Source organism: Silurus aristotelis, assembly GCF_946808225.1.
Source record: "Silurus aristotelis genome assembly, chromosome: 4".
In the NCBI taxonomy this organism is placed as follows: domain Eukaryota; kingdom Metazoa; phylum Chordata; class Actinopteri; order Siluriformes; family Siluridae; genus Silurus; species Silurus aristotelis.
Window position 1 is genome coordinate 1,133,284 of NC_139577.1, and position 11,287 is coordinate 1,144,570.

An 11,287-nucleotide genomic window follows, 5' to 3' on the forward strand; every position below is an offset into this window, starting at 1 on the left:
TCGCTGAAAGAAGAGGAGCACAAGAGTGTGTTTGTCTTGTGTAAAATTTCAGACAGAAAGGCTTCTTTGCTCAAAATGCTGTGACCACAGATTACCCAAGCTACCTCACCTCAGAGGCCACAACCTCTCGTTTAGAGCATAAAGAGAGCATTGAGAGTCCTCACCTGAAGTGCAGTTGGGATTCTGGCCAATGCCTGGCCGTAAGTGTCACGGCAGTACGCTTGGGAAACGTGGACAGGCACCTGTGTCGTCACTTTTGTGCAGCATCATGCCCACGTCTGTGCCAGCCGTGTGCCCTGGGGACTCTTCAATAGCAGCCGAGCTCATACACGCCGCTTTGCCACCTGGGCCAGAATGAAGGAAAGACAAGCCTATAAAAACATAATCCCCCCCAAGGAAAGATAAACAAACAGTGGGGGAGTGTATACAGAGAACCCAGTCTGAGGGCCAGAGAGGCCCTGTGGCTTTTACAGCAAACAGCGTAATAAGGGCCTCCAGGGACTGTGAACCTGATGAGAGAAGGACGTACAGTTCTTGGATGATCTCCTCGTATGGACGACCTGCTGTGGTTTTGCACATCCTGGAAGTTTCTGGTGGTGAATCAGAAATGTAATGTGCACAAGTTCAGTTTTTACCTGCTGCTTATGCGTTTGTCTTTTATATATCGGGGCGTAATGTTCGCTCACAGCTTAGTATTAAAATATCTTGCAATGACAAGTGTAGTATATTCATCTCCGAATCAGACTCGGTGTGGTAGAGCGGTATGAAACGTACGTCTGGAGTGAATCAAATAGTGCATGTAGTGTAGAAGAAAAGCTAAAACGTATATGTGCTTTTCATATGTGCAGCTCAAAAACAGCACACAATCAAATGAATAGTTGTGAATGTTTCTCTTGAGGATTATGGATGATACCTCGGTTTTGCTACTGGAATTTCCATCTCTCACCCGGCCTCAGCGAGGGCAGAGCGTTTCAGTTGTCTGAAGCAGCAGGAATTAAGTCACTTTTGCCAGAATGACAACATCATACAAGTGGAGTTAATGCTCTCAGTGTGCAGTTTGTTTTTTTCCCTCTTTTTTCCCTGATGGTTCCTTTTTTTTTTTTTCACGAGTAAAATACTCTGACACATGTGGACTTGTGTGCTTGTGAATGATACAAAAGCGTTTGCACATCTGGAAATTCACTTATCTACTCATTAATTTAGAGATCTGCTTCACCCCTCCAAACCCTTCCAAATCGAAGTGCAGGGTCTGTTTTATACTCAGTGACGTTCAGTGGAACACGTCGTAATCACTGTCACACTCACGAGGAGTTGTGAAGAACTTGTGCACGCTTTTTTCTATGGATCGTTTGAAGACTTGAGCGCAGCCTTGATGGTACAAGGATTTGTCTCAGGCTTTAATAAGCAACACATAACTACGCCTATATGTCTATATAAATTATCTCTAATGTATATATATATATATATATATATATACATGCAGATCAGCAACATTTATAAGTAATGTTAAAATTGGAGCTTTTTCCAGTGCTGTTATGTAAGATGTTGTGTAAGCTACAAAACACAGCATTCGGCAAAATACCCGAGAGTGTTTCTTTAAAAGAGTTGACTTGGCATGCGTAACAGTTTGCAAATAAATGTAAAGGTTATAAACATTTGAAAAACCCTGCATGTCAGGAGGTTGTAAACAAAACCTCACCGGCTTTAATCACTTTTAAATGAGGTCTTTACAAGACAAGTGGACGCAGAGCAACTGATTAAAGGTCACAAGGCCAAAAGTTCAATTTCAGTTCATTTGTATCAGTAGAGCGATTTAAACAATGGACGTTGTTTCGAAGCAGCTTTACAGAGATAAAGCGGTTATAAAGTTGTATAAAAGAGCGGATAAGTTTAGCAGCTATAAGTGTGTTTCTTATAATTGTAAGTTTATCCCTAATGAGTGAGCCAGTGGCTACTGTGGTGAAGGAAAAACTCCCTGAGATGGAACCTTGAAAGGAACCGGACTCAAAAGGGAACTTCATCATTATCATCAAAATAATATGCATTTATTACAGTTTCTTCGTTGTTGAGGTGTTCGGTGATGGACGCTTAAATGCAAAAACTGTTCATTCAAACTGTGGTCGTGAGCACGTTGTAGTAGACTTTTAATATTAATCACAGTCCAAATCCATCCACAAAGTTCTTGAGTTGCTCATGGATCTTTATCCTGCTGATGTGGAACCATCCTCACACAGAGTGGTCTTTATTTGATTCGATCCAAAGAGAAATCTGGATAAATCTGGAATGAATTTTGGAATTGAGTGGGTATCAAACATGTATCAAACAGCAGTGGTGGAACTGAAGTGGTTTCTATCTATACACTAATTATTAGCATCACGCAATTATCTTAATCAGCTAATCATGTTGCAGCAGCCATGCAGATTCCAGATGTTTCACCAGCTTCAAGTCACCTTCATATCAAACATTGGTGTAACGGAAAGGATGATCTCAGAAACTGCTCACTAGATGGGCTGAACTTGGGGAAATGAGTTGTTGATGAGAGAACAAGAACGAGGAGATTGAGAAGAGCTGGTTCGAGCTGACAGGAAAGCTCTAGGAACTCTAGTACTCTTTACAGCCATGGTGAGCAGAAAAGCATCACAGAATGAACACTCTGGAACCTAGATGTGTTTGACCTTCTGTATGACAGCAGAAGACCTCGTCTGGTTCCTCTCCCATCAAACATGGACAGGAGGTTGTTGACAAGTCGCTGTTAAAAAGTGGAAATGCAGATGTGAATTGCTTTTAAATCTTTAGATACATGCTTGTATATATTTTCACGCTTTTGGCTTGATTTTTTTTACGATGCATTCCAAGATATTGTTTTGTCCAAATTTATTTTCCCTCCAAAGACCTCAGACACCTGGTTTCTATTTTTCTGTCACCTACAGTATTGTACTGTTGAAATCACCCTGAAGTAACCCTGAAATGTCTCAAAGAAGTATAACCATATCGTTCATCTGTTATTCATTTACTACATGATGAACTGGATGTGCCTTTATCATTCCTGTATATATTATGATTTAGGAAGGAAAGTGGACCGTGATAGGGTGAGTGTTCCTCGAGCTGACAGTAGAGTCACACTGGTGTAATTGTATAAAGCCTTTATCTAGGTTTATAAGGATCTAATACTCATTTTATCCACCGCTACGTTCAGTAGTTCTTTTTTTTCCATAAAGAAAACGTCAGATCGCAATGTTTTCTTGGCATATTTTACTTTTGAAGTCTACAGTTGCATTGGATAAATCCCTTCTTTCTTCTAACACGAGCTGATAAGTGAAAAATGGCCCTTCAAGATAGAAACAGGGATTCGCCCAACATCCACCCCCATAAAAAAAAAAAAACAGCCATCACTTTGTTGCGAATCTTCAGGATGTCAAAGCAAAAGGTGTGGTGTGTGTGTGGTAAAGGTTTATAGCATTCATGCTAACACGAACAAAATAAAACCCAAACGTGACATTTTGCGTGTTTGTGTAATTCACAGAAAACAGTGCAGACAGACGGTAAAAAAAAAAAAAAAGGCAGCTGATAGATGTGCTCTCCCAGACGAGCTTAGTGTCCTCAAAGTGGGTTGGAGCAGGTAATAAGCCAGCTTTGGGAGGGTGAGCGTTTAGTGCGCTGAGTGATTAACTAAGGACTCATTGTCCTCCACAAAAAGGACTGAGAAGAACCTGGACTCCAAGTTATTCCAGCTATGCCTGTATACCTAACAGCAGAAGTTTGGTTTTTATCATAGCATTTAGCTAAAAAAAGACATAATGTAATCCTAATAACGTGTGTCATGTTTGTAATTGATTTAATTCTCATGTAGATCATTAGATAAGTAGAATTTTAGAGTGAAACTACAGATATCACACCTGCCCTGTGGAGTATTGATTAGCATCATGGTTTAAACAGTTTGCTGCTATGAGCTCCTGTGGCTCAATTGATTGTGTGTTTCCTCTGGTGTGAGAAGTCCTGGTTTAAACCCATGTCAGGTCTCCACGATATGCATGCAGTAGATTCAGGCTGAGCGAATGGACGTTTGTGGAAGGTGTCAGAAAACGTGACCTGAAATGCACTCAGCAGAGCATTGTAGAAGGTGTTGGAGGGTAAAAGGGGAGAAATATCCTGCCACCCCACATGCCTGCCATTTAGCCATCAGCTACTGTAGCTTCTTGCATCTGTTAGGATGTTTATCTTTCATTTCACACCACTTGCTGCTGGATTTATCATATGCATGCATGAGTTGTTCTTTCTTTAAAGCTCAGGATTGTGCAAAAAAGAAAATGAACCACAGTCCATTTATACCTAAACACACATGGTAACACATACACACATATACGCAATGAGCTTGATCAGATTTCTTATAAACAACTACCTCTTAGCTACATCTAAAAATTCAATCTGGAGAAGCAGAAATAATTACATTTAGATGCTTTTTAGCATGTTCTTTTGGTTTTTTTTTTTTCTAATAGTTGATGCTAGCAAGAAATGTGCTTCTGTTAAAGCCTAAATTCCAGGTCTTTCGCAATTACAAGTTGTACTGTCAGTAGCTCAGGTGTTTAAACCCAAACTGCTTCATGGATTTTCACGTCTCACTACTTCACGTTAGTTAGTCCTATAAGTTCTATACTAACAATGTACAGGGATTACCAAACTAGTGTTTCATCATCCAGATGTTAATAATGCATATACAGTAAAAAAAAAAAAAAATGATGCATATGCAGTAAAATGAAGTTTACCATACTATAATTGCAAATCTCTTAATGCATTTTATTTGATTATATATTAAAAGAATGACAGCAATTTGATAACAGTTGAGTTTTTGAGTCGGTTTTAAATAATGCATTAGGAACTCATATAGGAGCTGTGACACCTACAGAGAATTACCCAGTGAGATAACCAAAGTTTATACAGTGCAGTGGAAAGTAGTGTTGAGAAGATCAATAAGGTCAATATTTGGCCAAACCCCCCCTGATTTATGGAATTGTATAGCATCTATTGGAGTCACGTCACAAAAGAACGAACGACTCGGACCAGATGACTCCTGAGGTGAATTACTCAGTTCTGTTTCCTGTATATAACCTTCAGAGATTTTGCGATGCTTTGCTCATGCGTGTCCAGTAGCAAACAAACGAATCACTCTTTGAGACGACTCGTTCTTTTGAGTCAATTTAAGGCTGATCGTGAAGCCATGAACGAATCGTCACTACTGGTAACGTTAGTATTTTGTTGACTTTATAACAGCAGGTTGCTTTAGATTAATTAAACACCTGTTGTGAAATTATGCAGCATCTCCTACAGCTTCAACAGCAAAACCAGACAATAATGTCACAAAGCCCTCATTGTGTGGTTAAATTAAACCAACGTGTCGTGATCACGAGACATAGAATGCCTGCTAAAGAGTGTGCACCAGGGTAGCAAATGGATATGGTAGTAAGTTTGGTGGTGGGATGAGGTATGAAGTTGTTCCCAAGCTTTAGGCTGAGTACTTTTGTCATTGTGAGGATGTTAGTGTTACAAGGAGCTCTGTGTGTAGTCAAAGGGAGGCGTGGGACTTTCTAGGGATCCTCTGGTCTCGAATAAGCTGAAACCACAAGCAGCTTATTTTGCAGCCCTCGTCCTGCCCCCCTTTCTTTCTTCAGCTCCAGTGGAAATCTGCAGCTTCAGGGGTAACACGCCTCCTTGATTGATCTCCAGCGAATAGTGAGGGCTGCAGGGTTTTTCATAGTCGGCCGTGCCACTCCTGCCAATGTCAACTGTGCTCTGTTATAAAATCTCTCTGTAAAGCAAGGCCACAATTTACTTGTGAATGGGCCTTTCTTCTGGGCCCAGGTGTTAACAATAGAGGGTGTTTAAGGAAGCACTTGTGCTGAGATTCCGCTTAATAAGACGGCAGTATTTACTGTGAGAAACCAACCTCTAGTTCTAAGTTGAAGGACGGTTCTGTGAAGCTTTTGAATATAGCATTTATTATACAACAGGATCATTCTTTTAGATGTTTATTTGAGGTCTTCTGTACTACAGTTGAAGCAACAGTCCAATTCTTTAGATCATATTAAAAAAGTTTAAGGGCCTACAGAGACAGAACTATATATCGAAGAAAGTTCTCCAACAGCTTTGGAGGAAACTACCAAAGAATTTCCTTATAAAACCTGTTTGCTTTGCGCTTAATGTTCTTATGTGAATTATACGTACATCTTATACGTTTTTAAAGCGAGTTTCGGCTCAGTGATCCACTGCATTGCTATGCGGGAGTAATTTGCGGTAGGGAATATGATTTGAAATTGCCCCCAGCTGGAGCAGCCGCATCAGATTTAGGTCCCTACCCAACCATTTAGCGTTCCCCTTTTCTCGGCAGCTTAAAGGACAAAACATGGACATCCGTCTTGACAAACACCAGCTGTTGAGGTTTACTTCAAAGAGGTGAGCCTTCGCCTCCAGGCCAACCTGGCTAATGTTACACAACACAGTGCAGGTGAGTGGGGGGTCTGAGGGCTTTGTCTCGGTTTTGATGTTCTGTTCACAGCCCAGACATGGTTTCAGGCATTTCATTGAAATCGGTGGAAATTTGTGTCACATTTAAATTGGAGAGATTTGTGATGGATTCGAATTTAATCAGCATGAAAAAATCGCGACGTTCTTTTTAAACGAGGCAGACGTACGTTTTTAATTCTGCATGCAATCAATTTTGTGAACTTTGTGATAGACTCTAACTGTAATATGATTCTCCAGTTTTTCATCTTCAGGATGTGGAAATTAATATTATGCAAAACAGGTTTCAGATGGACATCTAAGCAATGTCCCTAAACTGTCCTCCATATGACAATCTCCAGAATTCTTTCTCTATAAAATGAAAACCTGACTAAAGCCTGAGCTTATTCTCTTTCATTGTGAAGTCTTTTTGAAAGGTTTTTACAGGTGTACCAGGTGGGGGTGTGGTTAAGTATAGGCTTTAAATTGAAGGGAGGTGCCTCAAGGGTGAGCTTGAGGACTAAAGACTAATGAGGCACACCTGAGCACTGTTGTCTTCATCTATATTTCTGTGATCTGCCTCTCTCGTTTTCTTTTGCCGTAAGCAGTGAGCTAAAGGTATTTTTTTGTATTAGGCTGTAAGCAGAACAAAACCAAAGCTACTGTGTGCAGAAAGCGGTGAGTGAGTTGGATTTGATTTGCAGGAAGGTCTTTTTTTTACTGTCTGACTACAGTGTCAAGGATGCAAGCACAAAAACAAACACTATGGTTTCTTGAAACCATGTGCTGTTACAGCCAAAGGATCTTTTAAAGGACGCTGAATGTTTAAATACAGTTTGAAGTAATTATAATGTCAGAGGAAAAGACCGGTTTGCGTGCGTAAAATATGTGCTGTTGAATCATATTAAATAAATATAAATGAACATTTTTTTTTGGAATTCATACTCATTGAAGTGACTACAAAATGAAATGGTTCCTGCTCCTGATCATGGTTTTCTGCTCCGGCTTCAGTCAGAAGTCTAGAGAATGATCCTACATCAGGAAACTGTACTATGATCCGAGCTGCAAATCTTTGCACTGTTGCGTTGCTCTTCCATTTGCTGTAAGACCACCACCAACCAACTCCTCTTCGTTTTAACTGCCAAGGTCCTCACGTCTCCCATTTCTAAACAGTCCAAAGAGTATTGTTAGAGGAAGGATAATGAATAGTCGATCGTATTCCAGGAGGCTGTGAGTGTCAGAGGACAAGTACTACATAGAGGGACTGCTTTATGGGCAGGTCATGTGAGGTCACTTTCACAAGGTGATGACTTTGTTAAGAAAACAAGCACATGGAAATACTCAACTAGTTCACTGGTTTAAACAGAAGGAAACTGGTTTGAAATTTTTTTGATGGTTTAACAGCCTAATTTGGGGCTGAACATTTGAGTTCTGACGCATGGCCCTTTCACACACACACCTTTTTGTAGGCGGAAAAAGATGAAATAAAACCGGATGTTCTTTTCCTGTTCTGTCTCCAGGAAGATGCAGCTCTACCTCTGCCATGTTAATCTGCATTCTATCTGACTCGCAGGACACGCCCCCGTCTCCGAAGTGCTGCAATATGTCATTCACGTAACAGCAAATTATTGGTCACTTTCTAAATAATAAAAGTGTAGCGGATCTACTGATAATTTATATAGAAATAAATAGTTTTTTAACCGACGCAAAGATGTTAAAAACAAGCGTCAACTTGTTTCCCGATGTACACATTTATAAATGAATGCATCACATTGTTGGTTAAAATGATTTGACAGTAAATATGTTACTGAGTGTCTGCAGAAAGTTTTACCTGAAAATTTTATCAGGTGAAGTGACAGAAAAATCTATTTGAAGCATTCAAAAAAGCTCAAATCCACCATAAATCGGAACGGGATCACTTCTGACAGCAGAAAGATAATCTGATATTATTCTGATATTAATCTTTTGTCCGTATGGTGTGCGTTGTTGTAAAAGTTTCTGGGTTGTATAAACCTCCAGTAAACGGTGGACATGGAAACTGAATGGAAACTCCCTTTTTTAATCCCAGGTATAAAGAGAAACATGCGAATACGGCGAGCAGGAAAAGTACACAATGGCGAAAACCTCATTCAAAGAGATATGAGATACGTTCTTTCTGCACACCTCCTTAAATAGATCCTTGTCTCTTTTTTTGTATTTAATGTGCTTTGCAGCAAAGACACTGAAACATGTGCTGCTTTATTTAAAGAAAGAACAGAAGATTAAGCTATAATGAAACACAGCTTTGAAAATACCTCAAAATACCTTTGGTCCCTGTAATCCAAATAAAAAGCTTAATGCCATGGGTTAAAGTGTGTCGGTAGTGAAGTTTAGACCCGAGGTTGAGAATACGGGGGTCTTCCGTAAATACAATCCACAACACACCTACACACCAGTACACACAAACACACACAGTACGTGTTTTGGTTTGTGTTCTGTGCATCATCTTGTGCCATTTAGCATGTAATATGTGACCCAGATGGTTGGATCCATTCACGGGATTCTGATTGAACATAATGAAAGACCCATAATTCCCACCCTCGGGAAACACAACAAGGAATAACCATATGAGGAAAGATAAATAAGACAAACTGCAAAACATTTTGATTAGATAAAGTTTCAGCAGCCTTGTAGACTGACGGTAAGCTGACACTAGGAAAATAAACTAGCAAGCTAAGCTAAAATAGGGCGGGGGCACAAATAAATAGATGCTGTTAAACATGTGGTGAGAGCACACGTGGTGGAACTTCATAATTGGAAATGGCAATGGTCAAGTCTGGTGAAATGAGTTTGTTTGCAGATGAAGAAACCAAAGTTGTTCAGCAGTTCTAAATGAGAATTGATCTTTTTTTTCTCGATTTGAATAATCGTGATTTCTGTTCGCTGTAGTAATTGACTTACGGATTTTGTTCCTTTTGCTGTTTATAGTAAATCTGAGAGAACCATCGATCATCTGAAAGCTGTTTTAAGTAGTTCATGCACAACTTGAAGGACTTCAAGGTCATAAAGCACAAAGAGCTTCGATTCAAGGTACAAAAAAACCCCTTGATTTACAAGCGCACATAGCTGACATTTGTAATAAACTGGGCACTGTTCCTTGGTGTTATGGCTTAAAACCTCAAATCAAAATACTCCATATTTATGTTCCTGGGAAGTCGAGCAGCTGTTTAGAGGAGATGCCATTCGAACCGAAGTGTGACGGAAAGGAGACGGAACGAGCGTAAGATCATCTCTGACTCGCTCTAGAGTTTCCCTGCTCGGACGTGTGCACGTGTCATGTAGCGTATCGTGTGGTGCGTTAATTCACGTTTGGGAAGGTAACCTTTCCCGCACTCTCGTTTTTGTGGCCACGTAGCTCTGTGCCCTCTGGCAGAAAACCCCATAAAATAAGAGCCTATTCATCTGGGTAGAAAGGAAGACATTTAGCAGAACTGGAAAGAATCCCACAATATTAAACAGTCGATGGAATTGTGAAGTGGCAGCAGTAATCCTGCAGGGCAGTGGGCCACAGGAATGCACATCATCTGCATTGCCATAAGTTAAGCAAGCAGGTGGCCTCCTTTTTCGACATCCTGTATCAACACTTGTTTTTAGATACAGACTACGTAACATCTGGTTGGCCACTGGGATGCTTTAAATTAAGTTTAATCCAGTCGTTTGTCTTTGACGATGTACAGAGAGGCAGAGAGGCAGAGAGAGAGAGAGAGAGAGAGAGAGAGAGAGAGAGAGAGAGAAATAACACTCTTTTCTACTCAATCAGAAAGCGAGGAATATGTGAGCTTGGTGTGTTATAAGCGAAATAAAACATGGCCACTTATGAGCAAACCTGCTATTTGTTGAACAGTCACAGATCACTCAATACTGTGGACTTGAGTCTATGCTGCTTGATATATCGTATAATAACCAGTCATATATTTGAGTAAAATTTGAGAGACTCTCTAAAATATGACTCCAGTAAAGGTAAAAGTATTTACCTTCAAATTTACCTATCCAAAGTACTATGATTTATTATGGCTATATATTTTCTGTTATTCTTCTTTATCACAAGACTCTTTAATCGACTCAGTTTATGTGTAAAGACTCGAATGTGACTCTCAGAACACTGATCTATTCATAGAATAATATTAATGACTCAAACACTGATTGATTTCAATTACAATTATCATGAGCCCAAAAACCTTCTTTTTAACTATTTCAAAAAATTGTGTACAGTCACGTGTGTTGTGTTGAGTTCCAGGTTCTTCATCATTTATTCCTCTCTAAATGTTCTGCTTGATGTTAAACTGATGCTGAACTGTATGTTGGTGATCAGTAGATTCACCAAGCGCCGATCAGAACGAGTTTAAAACAGAGCCTGATTAAAGTACAGAAATGCGACTTAAGTACACAATTAAATTTACTTCGTTACTGTCTGCCACCGATTATTCAAGTATTAACTCATTTATAGTTGTGAAATGATTTTTATTTTACGATTGACATCAAGACATCATCATATGGTGAACACGGGGTTGGGGGAAACCTTCTTGGAGCAGAAATTCCAGGGGGATTTCCATGAGACTTATTTTTAGCGGGGGCAAAGCTTTAGTTTGGGCCCAAAATAAATAAATGGAGTATATAATTAATTCCTAATGATTTGTAAAATAATTTAAGAAACTATCCATTTTAGAATAGAATTTGACAAACAAAGCAATGCAACCAACTAGATATGTTGTAGCAGTTCCAATGAATATATCTGAGCTGTTTTATTCTATTT